The 15,112-nt window shown below is 35.5% G+C and overlaps 1 pseudogene; it reads left to right on the top strand.

Moving 5' to 3' along the window:
• The first annotated feature begins 1,271 nt into the window (after window positions 1–1,271).
• The window catches only part of LOC116643257, a 145,621-nt pseudogene continuing 131,780 nt past the window's right edge, over window positions 1,272–15,112 (top strand).

Genomic DNA, 15,112 nt, shown 5'->3' with positions numbered 1-15,112 from the left:
TACTACCATGTGTTCAAAATTGAGGAAGTTTCAATAGGCCTTAATACAATACACTTCCTGATGAATCCATGCCAGAAGGGACAAAGAAGACAAAGAGTCAAGCAAAATACTAATTTAGCAGGATTAAACTGGAGAAAACTGGAAAACCAAGGAGTCAGAAATTCCATCTTTATTAAATGAGGTCATTATCTTTTATAGGTAATTCTACCCAAGTGGTAAACATCTGAACTTTATAATGATCGACATTTAAGTGAAGCAGAGCATTGGACAATTTCCAGCAAGTTGGGAAATTGGGAAGGGTGGGCAGCACACTGTGGACTACTTTGGTTCAATTAGGAAATTTTCCTTTTCTATTCTTACTTTGTCTCTTCGACATATTGGTAAAAACTGCTGTAAAGGTATAATTTTACATAGTGACAAGGTCATTGGTTTTACTCTTGCTGCTGCCATCTACTCTACATTTTTTAAAAAGTTAACAGTGATGATAGGGGAAAAAAAGCCCTATAAGCTTCTCTCTCTCTTTCTCTCTCTGACTCATAAGTAATCACCTTTCTCCATCTGAAACAAATTAACTCCTGGGGAGGAGATGTTCCAAGAGCTTTCACATAGTCGTTTCCAAGGAAACAGCTTCTTTTGTCCACATGCGTCCTGCAGTTCAGACAGTAGATTGCTTTGTATCATCAGACAAGAGTCTAGAGAAGCCAGCTAGTTTACATATATCTTAAAGTGTCAAAATCAAACTAATGATCCCATTGTAATCAGTACTGGATTACCATTTTAAAAAGTCTATTGAGACTGTAGGGGGTTGTAGAAAATGCTATGGGTGGAGTTTCAAAATATTGTTTACTATGTTGGGCATAATCATAAAATGGCTTCATAAGAGGAACCTCCTCTTATCTGTGGAATGTAACATCCTTCAGTCTTGTGGAGCCCTCTACTGGAAAGCTCTGTGTATCAAACTCAGAAAAAAGGTATTTTGTTTTCCAAAATCAACCAACTGAGCCACCCAGGCGGCTGTTAATTACGTTTTATGGAGCTTCTAAGCTCAATGTGGTCTAATATGAGGAAGTGTATATTAACCTAAAATATTTCAAATTAAAATCAAAGCCAGAAGCCCCCACTATAAATCATGGGACAAATAATACTGTATGTACTTGGATACATGGCATTGATAATATAATTTCTTATTTTTTTCTATAGATTTTCAGAAATGATTTCCAAAATCCATCCATCCTATCATCACTGTTAACTTTTTAAAAAATGTAGAGTAGATGGCAGCAGCAAGAGTAAAACCAGTGACCTTGTCACTATGTAAAATTACACCTTTACAGCAGTTTTTACCAATATGTCGAAGAGACAAAGTAAGAATAGAAAAGAAAAATTTCCTAATTGAACCAAATATAATAATTGGTAAATATTATTTTACTTTTTCTTATGAATTTATCTATATTTAAGCAGTTCAAAGTTACTTTATCTAAACAGCTGCTCTTAATTTGCTTGCTATTGTTTTCTGTCTGGAGCAGACAGTGTTGTTGAAGGCCCTTGATCTACATTCTTCCACATTGACAAAAAAGATTATTCTAACTGAATCTTTTTAACCTGAGGAATTGAGTAAGCTCTTTTTGACTGGAAAGTCTTCAAAAAACAAGCAAAATTCAAATTATGTGTTTCATTTTTTTGTTAATTATCTTGAGTTCTACTTTTAAAAACCTTATATCAATATATTTAAAATATATGAAAATAATAGAATAAGAAAAGATAATACTATCTTTAAAGTGACATGATGAAACTTTAAGTGTTACAAGATAAGAACTGTATTGACTTAGGCAAGAGGGATTACAATATCACCATGTAAAGAACAATGCCAAGGGAAAGTTCAAAATTCAGTATAAAGTCAAACAAAGAGTAATTTTCTGATTGTGAAAATTTTAAAAATATAAGATTTTATTTTATAAAATGTATCACTAGGGATAGGTTACCATAGGTAACTCCATATTAACTATGTAGTACAAAATTTACGGTAATGACATTTGAATAAAAATATACTACATTTAAATCATATTTATATAAGAATATAGGGATGTGAATTAGAGTTCTTTATAATTTATGGTTTCTGACTTTTTTCTGGTGTAAATTAACCTAGGTACCTACTAGAAGAGTTGTAGAATACAGGAAACACTTTGTAAATGTTTCATCACATTCAGAGGATGGCTATCTCAAAGATTGACTTTGAGACTGCGATATTTGTATGAGTGCAAGCAGAGTCTGTCACTGGTAGCAGCAACGGTAGGATCCAGCTTCTAGGTTTAGTGAGAAACATTAAAGTAGGGTGTTCATATCATTCATTGTCCAAATGAGAGTAAAAAGTATTGAGTATGCCATGGCAATAGCACAAATCAAAACTGTCTTGGGCTGACACCTATAGTCACACAATACGCAACTCCAAATGTGTCTGTTGAGTGAAGGCTTAGTTATTTGGGGCTGAAATAAAAGATAATATTGGAAATAATGATTATCCTAGGTGTAACAATATTTTTCCATTTTTTCACTAAATGGTTTATATATAAGCCACATATCTAGGGGCTCCATATTTTGAAATATGACTATACCAAAGGGCTATAATAATTCTGCTTACTGTTATGTAGCACTGATGATTACCCAAAGTATTCATTAATATTAAGAGAATAGTATATATTAAGAACATTACCTTGAAGTCAAATTGGATTTGAATCCCACCTCCATGACTTAATGTTTGTCATTTAAGCACACTTTTCTCCACATATAAAGTAGATGTACTGTCATATTCATGTCAAAAGATTGTTATGAGGATTTAATGAGATAATAAGTATAAATAACAATAAAATGCTGGATATATCACAAGCACTCCAAATGTGAAAGATATTATTATTTATTAACAGGAGCAACATTTATTCATTTAGTGCTTTTGAGTTTTCCAATAATCTTCATACACATGTTTTGAGATTTTCCCTTATGACTCTGATGTTTATATTATCTATTTGTATTTTACAAGTGAGGGCACTAATGTTCACAGAGATCATGTGATTTAACCAGTCTAGGGTCATATCATGAGATTTAAAACCTGGCAGCTATTTAAGGAAAGGAAGAGCAGGAAAGGTAAGTTGACTAGTTAGATGCACAACTAGACTAGAGTTCTTTCAAAGGTGTTTCAATATTTAAACTCATCTTTGGAGAAGGGATCAGAGCCTCTCTTTAAAAGAGGGTAAAGGTTCCTTAAGCAACTAATTGTGCCACTTACATACTTGGACTAGAATTAGGCTTCCCTACCCCTTCCCCTCTGAAGTATAGAACACCTGCTCACCAAAGGTTTCTATGAAATCCTGAGTAAAGTCTGCAGCCTGCACATTTGGAGGTGCAGTTGCACCTCTTAAACTGGCATTGACATTTGTTGGGGAACATTTAAACCACATAAACCTGCTATGCCTGGTACTGCTGTAATCTTGTGCAGTAACAAATTGCAAGCCAAAACGCAAGTCCTTCCGGTCTTTATCTTGCTTGCATAACTGAGTTCCTAAATTTGTCATCATCTTCTCTCTCCTGACCTGCATCTTTCCATCATTATAACATAGCGGTTAAGAGTATGCTCAGGTACCAGACTTTCTGGCTTGAATCATTGGTTTTGCCTCTAACTGCCTTCACAAGTTTGGGCAAGTTGCTTAACCCTTTTGCGCCTCTCTTCTCTTATCTGTAAAACAGGCAAAATAGTATATACTCCATGGGTTCTTGTGATGATTTAAAATGAGATAACATTACATTTATGATTCTTGCAAGTATCTGGGTGATAGGAAGGATGTAAAACACTAAGTTTCATTATTATTGATACTCTTTCCACCTCCTAACAATTTCCTGATTTGATCCCCTTCCATCTGAGCCAGATATAATTTAATTTCATGATAAAGAAACCAACTATTCTAAACCAGTTCAGTCTTTTGTTAAGGTCAAAATCTGACCATGTGAAGAATTCTGCTTCCCCTATTATATTTTTAAATGGGGATTTACTTATTGTCCAAAATTCTGTACTTTGCACGCTAGGAGGAAAGAGTGTTAGAATTCTACTTCTTTCCTCCAAAGACAGTATTCCAACCCACTCATAGAAAAATGTCTTCTTTCGGTTTTTGGTGTTCTGCTGTTCTATCTTCCATCTCAATGCTGGGATCTAAGGCTTCCGGGTCAGATGCTATTGGTTGTACCTGGCTCGTCTTCTTTCACCTCTAAATACACTATCATCCAAGTTAGCTTCAATATCTATGCCGATCTATCCAGTATTCTTGTATCACAATTTATTGCCTTTCTTAATGTCAATCACCTGCACCTCAATTCTACTGTAGCCAACCACACGCATTGTCATAACTTGGAACTGGTCACTGCTAAGAATTAGCCAACATTCCAAAATATACTCTACCACAACTTCCACCAAGCTCTTTCACATTTTTATGCTTACACATCTTTTACCTTTTGGAGATACTTAGTTCATGATTTCCTCTCTTCTCCCCACTTTCTTCTTCTCTCTCTCTCTCTCCCTCTTTCAGTCCCCTAAACCCTCATTACATAAACCACTAGATTGCTAATATCTCACTGCCTTGTCTATTTTTCTTCTAAACAAACTTAAAATTCTGTATTACCCCCTGAAAACTTTCTAACTCTGAATTAGTCTACTTATTCAGCCTCTCTCTTACACCCTGTCTGCCAAGAATTTCTATACAGACAATAATTTGAATTGGCATCAGGATAGATTCATGGTCTTTAGTCTCAGCTGGAAACCCAATGCTGTCTTACTGAAATTTCTTAGGCCACAATAGAAATCCAGCTTCCATTTCTCAAAAGAGCCACTTTTAACCTTCATTACTCTCATTAAAATTCTTTTGTATAACACTGCCACAATCACACTAAGCAGAAAATTCTGCCTCCTAACTCAATAACTAAGTAAAGGCTGACAGGAATTCTTTCAATTCTTGGCCTTCCCTCACTAATAAACTCATCTACCTGGTAATAAATAATTTGAGTCAAGAATAGGAGTTTCTCGTGCAGGCTCAGAGCTTGCAGAGATGGGTTCTTTGTTGCTGAGGGGTTCTTTTTGTTCAATAACACAACTCTTACTGTTCCCTGACCACAGATGACTGTATCAGCGTATAACTCAAGTTGGGCCAATTAGATTATCTTTTCTGGGAATTTGAAATTTGGTTTCAGAGATCATAGGCAGTCTTGGATGAATGTTTGAACTGCCATATGTAAATTCAGGAGCCATATGCACACAGAAAGGCAGAGAAAGTAACATTGAAGCAGAGATACCAAAGGAAGCAGAGATGAGAGAACTACAATCCTGAAAAGAGTGATTTTGGTTCTTGATGAGATTCTGATTTCTCTTTCCAGTCCCTAGTGAGGTGGGTCTCCTGCTTTGAGATTCTAGCAGATACCTCTGAAGCTTCTATCACCCTCCAGCCCCCTTTGTTTAAACTAGTTTGAATGGGTTGCAGTTACTTGCAACCAAAAAAATTTCTACTTAAGCAAATGTTCACATCAATTCATTCTCCTTCTCTCCAATTTCATAGAATAGTTTTTCTTCTATCATAGGTGAGTCCCTCTATATGTGCTCTGGATCCACTCTTCTCTTATGCCACTGTTCATCAACACTCTCTCCCCTATGTCTTCAGCCTCACCTTTTATCTCTTTCCACTCAGAATATAAACATCCTTCACCACTACAGCCTTGAAAACAAGAAGCATGCACATGCATAGGGGGAGGGGCAGAGGGAGAGGGAGAGAAAGAATCTCCAGCAGACTCATTGAGAGCTCCCCCTATGTGGGGCTCGATCTCACGATCCTGAGATCATGACCTGCCCCGAAATCAAGAGTTGGATGCTTAACTGACTGAGCCACCCAGATGCCCCAACAACATATCTTTCTTGAACTCTTGCTTCTCACAAACACTGCCATATTGTCACAATTACATTCAGTAGAAAACCTTTTTCCCTCCACTGCCAAACTTCTGGGAAAAGCAGTCTAATCTCACAGTTTCCAATTACTTATCTTCTATTTATGTCTCAGCCACTGGCAATTTTTTTTCTGTTCTCAATGCTCTTCACTGGCAATTTTTAATTCTTAATTTTTTTTCTGATATTTTACAGCATTTGACATCGGTTAACTCCCCTTCTCTTAAAACCAGCTCTTTCCTTGTTTCTGACATATTATAGTCTATACTACACACATTCTTCTTTGTGAAACTGATCCTTACTAATTTTAATGACACAGAATTGTAAATGTAGAGCTCAGATCTCTCTTCTAAATTCTAGTCACATATATAAATATACACATACATATATTTCTCGCATACAAGCCAGAAATCTCAATGTCTTCCAGGAGCTTGGGATTGCTAAAAATTCTTCTTAATTGATCTCTCTACCTTTTGTTTAATTCTCCTCTAATCCAGGATTTAAACTGTTGGCAGATAACCTTTCCATATTACATATCTAATCACCTGTGCTCAGACCTGCTGCTAACAGTATTAGGTTCGGAACAAGAGTGCAAATGGGGGCTCACATACTACATGTCTAAATATTTAAAAGTGATTGACAACTATAACAAAATGTTAAATAGAATAAACTATATCCTCCTACCTTAAAAAATATGCTTTCATTGCAACAAAATCACAATATATAGTTCAAAGCTATTTTTTCTATCTAATGTTTGGCAGATTATCAGAAAACTGAATGAATCATTACTGCCTGTGTCTAGGTTTTCTGATGTTGGGATGATAATTTTTATGTAAGAAATAAAAGCATACAAAATTATTGTATATTTTTTTCAATAAATTTTATGTTTCTTGACTTTATTTTGGCAAAATCACAAATTATATTATTAGCAGGATTTTCTCATAATTTGTGTGCTATTGATAGTAATACCAAATTAGAAAGCTTCCTTTGAATTGCTATAGCTCTTAAATAGCTTTTTATTAATGATTGGAGAAATTTCTCTCCTGAAACAATAGCAACTGGAACTGTCAATAAAATTCTGAAAGAAATACTTAAATCAGAGATGAACAATGAATTTTGCATATAATATTCAAACTCTGAAGTGGGATTACACATGATAAATTATTATTATTGCAGTAACTATTACAAAAATCTTAATTTTATTTTATAAATATTAATCATATCACATTTTTGCCTTCTTTTAAAGCAATATCTACACATTAATATAAAACTTTGTATCACATGCATACCTCTTTTATGGTGTATCACTTACTTCTTAGCCAATTTTAAAAGTTATAAATTGCTTAATAATGCAAAATGCTCCTCTGTTGCTATATGCAACTATTGCATATATCATATTATTTTGTGAGTACTTCCATACCTTGAATTGAAATACAATAAGCAAGAAAATGGATGCTTAGCACAACTGGAAAGCAACAAAATAATTCCAAGTATTCATTATATTTATGATACCTGAAGGGAAGGATTTGACAAGTTGATGAAAATTTGCTTTTTTTTTTACCTAAATATTTTTACAGCTCCAATTCTGGTCATACTTCAAAGTAGTGTCTACCTACAACATTAATAATAGCACAACCTATAATCCTCCATGGCTTTTAGATGTGGTCACCTTTCATTTTGAGAATGTGTGGGAAAAAAAATATGTAAAGAAGCACTTTCCTGGAGCCTGAATGGGTGTAGTCACAAGAGTAGAAGTTCAGTTCAGATTACAAATAACAGAAGTTAAGGTGACCAAACTTTCTGATTTGCCCGGAACAGAGGGGAATTCCTGGGATATAGGAATTTCAGTGCTGAAATGAGAAAGTTCCAGGCAAATTAGGATGAGTTGATGACTCTACTAGAAGGTCCATATATTTTAAAATAAAATTTGTGTATGTTTGTAATACGTGTTGCTCCAGGTTAGCGATCCATCTTGCCCATGTCTAAGAGTGGTACTGTCTATGTCACTCCTTTGCTGGAACTCTTTGGTCCTTCCTCATTTACAACAGGATGAAATCCAAACACCTAAGACATTAGGCATGACTCTTCCCGCTCCTTCTCATCTTTCTAGAGTTATGTCATTGCTCCTTCAATCCATACCTTTGCTGTATGCTAAACTTCTCATACTTCCTAAACCAGTTACGTATTCTCATACTCCCATATCTCTGCACATGGTCTTGTCTTCTGGGAATGTTCTTTCTCCAATTTATTGCTTGGGCCATTTCTACTTACTCTTGAAATCCCTTATCAAACATCACCTCTTCTCAGGAAACAATCTATAATCACCCCCCTGGTCTCAGTATAGCATAGTGCTTAAGAACATGGGTTCTGAAATCAGCCTGCCCACATTCAGATCCTAGCCCTACCACTAACTAGGTATGTAACCTTTGGCAAATAATTTAACCTCCCTGTGCCTCAAGCCCCTTGTCTGTAAAATAGAAATTGGAATAATACCTACTCATGCAGTTGTTGTGAGGATGAAAAAAAAAAAAAAAAACCCTGAGAATAATCCTCCTAATACATAACACATATTAAATAAATGTTAATTCATTATAATGCCATCCAGACACTATGATTGACTCATAGTGGATAATCAATACCTATTTTTGAATGCCTGGGAGAAGTTTCTGCTTTCTAGAAGATTCACATGTCACAATGGAATAGAAACAAGGGAACTGATCTAGATGTAAAATTTTACCCCAGAGTCTCCAGTGATCAGGCCATTGGTGTCCAGATGACCTGAAAGTTAAAATTAGGACTCCGGAAATAGTCTAAAAATACAAATATTTCCATTTAGAATTTGGAGTACAACTTTAGAGAATTCAGGAACAGTTATCAGACGAATGAATGGGTGTCATTTAAAGGATACATCCTGTAAGTTAGGAACTCAGACCCTAATTTATGAGGGAAAGGAGTCAGTTTTAGGGAGGAAGACAGAAAAAAAAAAAAAAAAAAAAAAAACAGGGTAGAGAGTCCCATTATCATTCACAAATGTTGATTGCTATTGTATTTTAGAAACTATGCCAGAGTTGAAGTTTCATTAGATGGAAACTGTAGTACTCATTCAGAGGGTTGGTTCAAGTTTAGAAGCACTGTGACTTGAAGCATATCTGCCCTGGCTATGATAACTGGTAATGCTATTTACTAGACCTCATTTGCAAGGAGGTAGACAAACTGAACAATGTAGGAGCCCAGCAGATGTCTGTGAGTCACTGGATTTGAGGAATAAGAATCTGCTTTTGGCTGTTAGACTGTTCCACATCTCAGCCAAGATTGTCTCTTAAATTGGATTGTGCTAAGTATAAGACGGAAGGGCATTACTAAGCCCACATGTATGGAGCTAGGTATTGGCAAAGTCTCTGGAAATGAAGCAGAGACCTTTTAAGTAGCTATGTCAGGACTTCAATCCAGTTCTGAATTTTGAATCTTGTGCTTTTACCATTTTAAAACATACCAGGCATCATTATTTACTGGAATAAATGTGTTCCAGGGAATAAAAGTGGAGTAAATTGTGTTTCTACTAAACCCATTTTCAACATTTTGTCTTATAAATGTGGTGACATGTTTCTACCAGCACAGAAAGGGAGGACATTTCAGCATCTACATTTAAATGTAGATAACAGTTATTTCATTTTAACCTTACAAAATCCTGAAAGATAGGGAAGGAAGCTATATATTTTTTCCTCCTGTTCTCTGGGTAGAAAGGAAAATGAAGCACATTGGGGTCAAGTAATTTGTCAAAGGTCACCAAGTGAGTTGGTGAGACTAACACTCTTCCAATATGCTTTCCACCAGACCATGTTAGACCTAAAAGGTCATGGATACACACTTGTTTCCAAGTCTGAATTGCATTTTGGAGTGTGGATCCAGGTGACTAATGGAGAAATAGTGTTTGGATACCATGTTGTTGAGCTTGGAAGAAACAGTCCTATTTAAGCCAATGACTGAAACTGAGGGAATAACCTGATGGAAGACTTAATGTTCCAAAGCCAAGTGTTGCCCGCCTATGTCAAGATACATGCAGTTTTACCTCTGCACTAAAGAGAGAAACATCTGTTACAATGGAGCTACTCCAGTGCAAGGGAGATGAGAAAAATGTTGATTAGAACACTGACAATAGGCAGCTAATTTCATAAAAACGCACTATTGCATAAAAACAATTTGCCAGGTTATAAAAACTGCTGGATTAACCAGGTGGCATTGTTGGATGCAAATCTTGCTTTTCCCTTTGCACAGTAGATATTTAAATGTCAACAGATGATTCTTCCAAGTCCCTTTCACTTCCGTGGTTTATGGAAATCTTTAATTAGCTTTATTGACATTCCATCACCAAACCTGCTAAAGTTGGAACTCCAAACATAGTAAATTTACAGAGGGATATTTATTATATATATATATATATATATATATATATATATATATATAGTATCTTTATGAAGAGTGATAATGAATATACCCTTTCAATTTTCACCTCTTAATCTAAGTGCATTTTTCTATCTACTTGCTTGGATCAGCAGGTAAACTTGTTTTGGGAAGACTTCTTTGTTGACTAACCCAAGAATCCTGAATAATTTATCTATGTAAAGAGGTAGAGTTCACAGGAATGCCACCTCTCTTTCCCCACTTGATGTCTTGTTCCTCACTCATGCCTGCACTAGTGTCTGCCTCACGAGGATGGTGAGCACTGTGACTGCACTGACTTAATATGTGCACTTTGCTCCCTTCCTCTCCACAATGAGATGCTATATCCTGTCAGGGGACTTGGTCCATGTCCAGCATCAGAGTGTGGCACTTGAGCTCCATCCCAAGTTTTCTCTGAATTAGGTCTTCATAGTTACTTTTTAAAAATAAGTTTGAAATAAAGTACTATGACATCTCAGTCTTTTAAAAAAATGTATATTTGCACATTAAGTAAAAAAAGTGGGTTCCAAACCCAAAAATAAATTACTTTTGTATTTTCATATCATTATAGACTTCCATTTTTGTAAATGGTTGAGAGATGATTTAGGTATTCATATGTATTTGTGGTCTAATCTAGTAAATTATGCTTTTTACTGAACCTCAAGTCAACTACTAGGATCCATCAAAATAGATTATGTATATATAGGAAGGAAATGAGATTAGATGAAAATGTTTTCATTAAAGCTCATAGCCAATAGTGACATATTTGACATCATTAAGGTTATATACACAGAGATTTAAACAAGCAAATGTTTGCACAACCAATGCATGTAAGAATATGCATACATACTGGAGAAAATAGGCTGAGAACCTGGAAGAAGACATGCTATTCAGGATTACTTGGGCACTGATTCTTATTCCCTTTCCCACCCAGTAATGACAAGATTTTTTGATGCTGTGCTTGTCTCAAAACCTAAAAGAACTCAGAATAAATGTTTCCCTAAACAGAAGCACTCAATTATTATAGTCTTTCACAACAGTGGTATAGGCTCATAATAAGCAAGGATAATACAGTGGCAAGTACTGAGGTATGTTCTGGATGTTGTTAGACCTCACCTCCATGAGACAATGACTGGCAATGGAGTGCTCCCATTAAGGACTCTAGGGACTGAAGGAAGCTCTCTTGATCTTAATTAAATTCTTTTTTCTTGGCTAAATGAATTTTATCTCAATCTGATATTCTACAGAAATGTTGTATACATCACACTGAGATATATAGGTCAACAACTGTGGGTAGGTTGCTTATAACAGTAAATGAAACAGCACAGAAAAGTTTCTCCCACTGCCTCACATTCATATTGTAAAAGGCTGAAGGCACACCTGTTTCCAGTTATCTGTTGGCTAAACACTAAAAGGAAAACCACATAGTTTTTCTCATCTTTATTACCTACCTTTTGCCAATCAATTAATAATAAATAAATCAAACCTGCAAAAGATTATCAGTTTTAGACCATCAATAAGATACATTCTTTCAGTAGAACATAAAGAGGATTTGTGCTTTAATTTAGTTGTTTACATATCAGATAGGCACATCACTATAGTAATGAGAATTTCTATAGACTGGTTCACCTTATACAACATTTTCACTCCCATCAATACTATGAGATCATTTTCACTATCATCACTTTACAGATGAGAAAACCAAAGCTCTGAAAGTTAACTGATTTTTCAGAAGTAAACAGCTTCTTGAAACTGAACAAAGTGGGACGTGAACCCCGGTACACTGATGCCATATTCCATATGCCCTCCACTATACTATATGCTTATTATATACTTACTAATTTTTTTTAAAAAGATTTATTTATTTATTTGAGAGAAAGAGAGCGCAGGCACACTTGAGAGTGGGGGGAGGGGCAGAGGGAGAGAATCTCAAGCAGACTCCCTGCTGAGCACAGAGCCTGACACAGGTTCGATCTTGCCACCCTGAGATCATGACCCCAGCCCAAATCTGAGGTCAGTCCCAAGAGTCAGTCGCTCATCCGACTGAGCCACCCAGGCACCCCCCTACTCATTAATTTTTGTATCTGTATTCTCAGCTACAAAAGATGTGTCATAGGGTGCCTGGGTGGCTCAGTCATTAAGTATCTGCCTTCGGCTCAGGCCATGATCCCAGGGTCCTGGGATCGAGCCCCATATCAGGCTCCCTGCTCCAAGGGAAGCCTGCTTCTCCCTCTCCCATTCCCTCTGCTTGTGTTCCCTCTCTCACTGTGTCTCTCTCTGTCAAATAAATAAATAAAACCTTAAAACAAAAACAAACAAACAAAAAAAGATGTGTCATACTGTGTATTGGTGGTGATATAACTTCTAAGAGAAAGAAACACCCAAAATAGTGGTTTCAAAGACTGGCAAAAACAGTTCATGGCCACACAAGCTATTTATGAATATAGCTTTCATTTGGGGGGCCATATGCTATGGTCAATAACAGATTAATAAAAAAAGACATAAAAATAGATATTTGCCATATAATGGGAAATAATTTTTGATTCTTTGAAGGGTGCCTTAAGAGTCCCCAGTTGTGTATTTAATACAATTTCCAATAAAAGGTCTTAAAACAAAGATGGAAAGAAAAAAAGATTTGCAAAGTCTATTTTAAAATTAAATTATTTTAAACAATAATTTCAACACGGGCTATTTTTAGTCCCCTGGAGTTTACTTTGTTTTTCCTTATATATTGCATGAGTTTAATGGGCAGAGGGTTATTTATAACATCTATTTTAATTTTTATATGGTTTTTAGTTGAAATTCATGATTATCTGAAATTTAAGTAAATAATTTTAGTGCTGCTAAATGTGCAGATGTGAAAAAACAAAAAATGATAGTGGCAATTTTATATTCTGCAAATGTATTGATAATTGGCTTCAAAAAAAGTAGTGAAGATAGGTCTTTGTTCATTTAACTGGAATATCTAAATGAGTTATACTCTTGGAATATCTCTCAACCATCAGAAAATATTTATGGTTGGAAAGGAATGCCTTGTCAATGGGCCATAACCAGGTTAACTGGACATGCATTCTTTTGGGATTCCTACATTTTTCTCTTCAATGAAAATACAGAGGCAGAATAGTATATCGATGTCAAATGTAAGGTATTTTACATTCCTCCATCTCAAATTTGTCTTCACATGATTAGTCAGAAAACAGATTGAATTTTTAAGTAATAAATTCCTCTGAACCACACATTTTCTGTTTTTGTTTTTGTTTTTATGGCACAAGCCAGTTTTCTCTGCATGTGTTTTTCTTTTTGTATCAGTCCAAAACCTTACTTTTTAGCATCACTTTAACATCAAACTACAGGGATTTTCTGACATAGACCATGGGCAAGATTCTGAGGGAGCAAGTTCAATATTAATGTTAAGATTTAAATTACATTTATTCCAGTTCTAGTTTTCTTCTCTTAAAAATTAGCAGTTATCATAATTGCCTCAGAATGTATATACTTTAATTTCCTCTAATGATTCCTACTCTCTCCCAGTGCATCTTGCTCAATTATTTATGGTAGAATGATATTGGATATAATTGTCACTTAGACTGAAAATTGTACAGGGGATGCAGGCATCATGTGATCTGTAAATTGGGATTTGAATTTAAGGGATGTTATTAGAATGTTTTGTCTTACTATAAGTTTATTTGAGGCCATACATCCTGTTCCAGGCTTATTAAATTTCTAGAGTAGTCAAACTTAGAGAGAAGGGGTAGCTTGTCTTGGACTGATCTCTAGTTAGATGGAATAGGGAGAAGGTGAAGAAGAAGAGAAAACAGAAAGAGTTCCAGGTCCCTAACACCTCTGGAATTGGTGTTTCCAGAATTGTCTAGTTGTGTTTTTAGCTGCTGTGTATTTATATTATTAAACATACTAATACTTAAATGTAAACACAAAACTGTATTCTAAAGCCATATTTTCCCCCTCTAGTCTATTCTCAATGCAGCTGCAGAGAATCTGTTTAGAATTTGTCCTGCCATTCATCTGCTCAGAACTCTGCAACAACTCCTCACTTCACTCAGATAAAAAGCCAAGATTCTTATGATGGCCGAACATCCTTCTCCCGCATATGAACGCCACCACCTCCTGACCTCACGTCCTTTCTTCTCCTTTACTGACTCAACCCCAGCTACATTCACCTCTTTGCTATTATTTGAACATAGCCAGCATCTTTCCATTTTTGGGCCCTTGTTTTAGCTCTTCTCAGCTTAAAAAAGGTTTTCCCTCAAGTAAATTTACTTATTTCACTCTTCATTCTCTTCCTCTTCCTCAAGTTCCTGCTAACTATCACCTTCATAATGTGGCCTTCTCTGATCACCTATTTAATTTACTCTCCACCCAGGCCCCTGACAACCTCTTTACCTTGCCTTTGTTTTTTAAATAGTACTTACCATCTTCTAAAATGCTGTATAATTTACTTTTTTACTCTATTTATTAATTTATGTGTTTATTGTCTTTTTCTTTCCTATAATATAAGTTCCATGAGGACAAGGATCTTTGGCTTGTCCTCTCTGTATCAAAAAGGCCTTAAATGGTGCCTGACATATTGTGGATGCTCAATATAAATGAGCTGAATGAATATAACCACTTTCCACTCCTAAATACCCTGCTCACTCTCTTTGTTTCTTTATTACTACCTATTTCTTCCTTTCTCTGTCTCACACA

Source organism: Phoca vitulina, unplaced genomic scaffold (genome assembly GCF_004348235.1).
Source record: "Phoca vitulina isolate PV1807 unplaced genomic scaffold, GSC_HSeal_1.0 scaffold25, whole genome shotgun sequence".
Lineage (NCBI taxonomy): Eukaryota > Metazoa > Chordata > Mammalia > Carnivora > Phocidae > Phoca > Phoca vitulina.
This window is presented reverse-complemented; position numbering and strand designations above follow the sequence as displayed.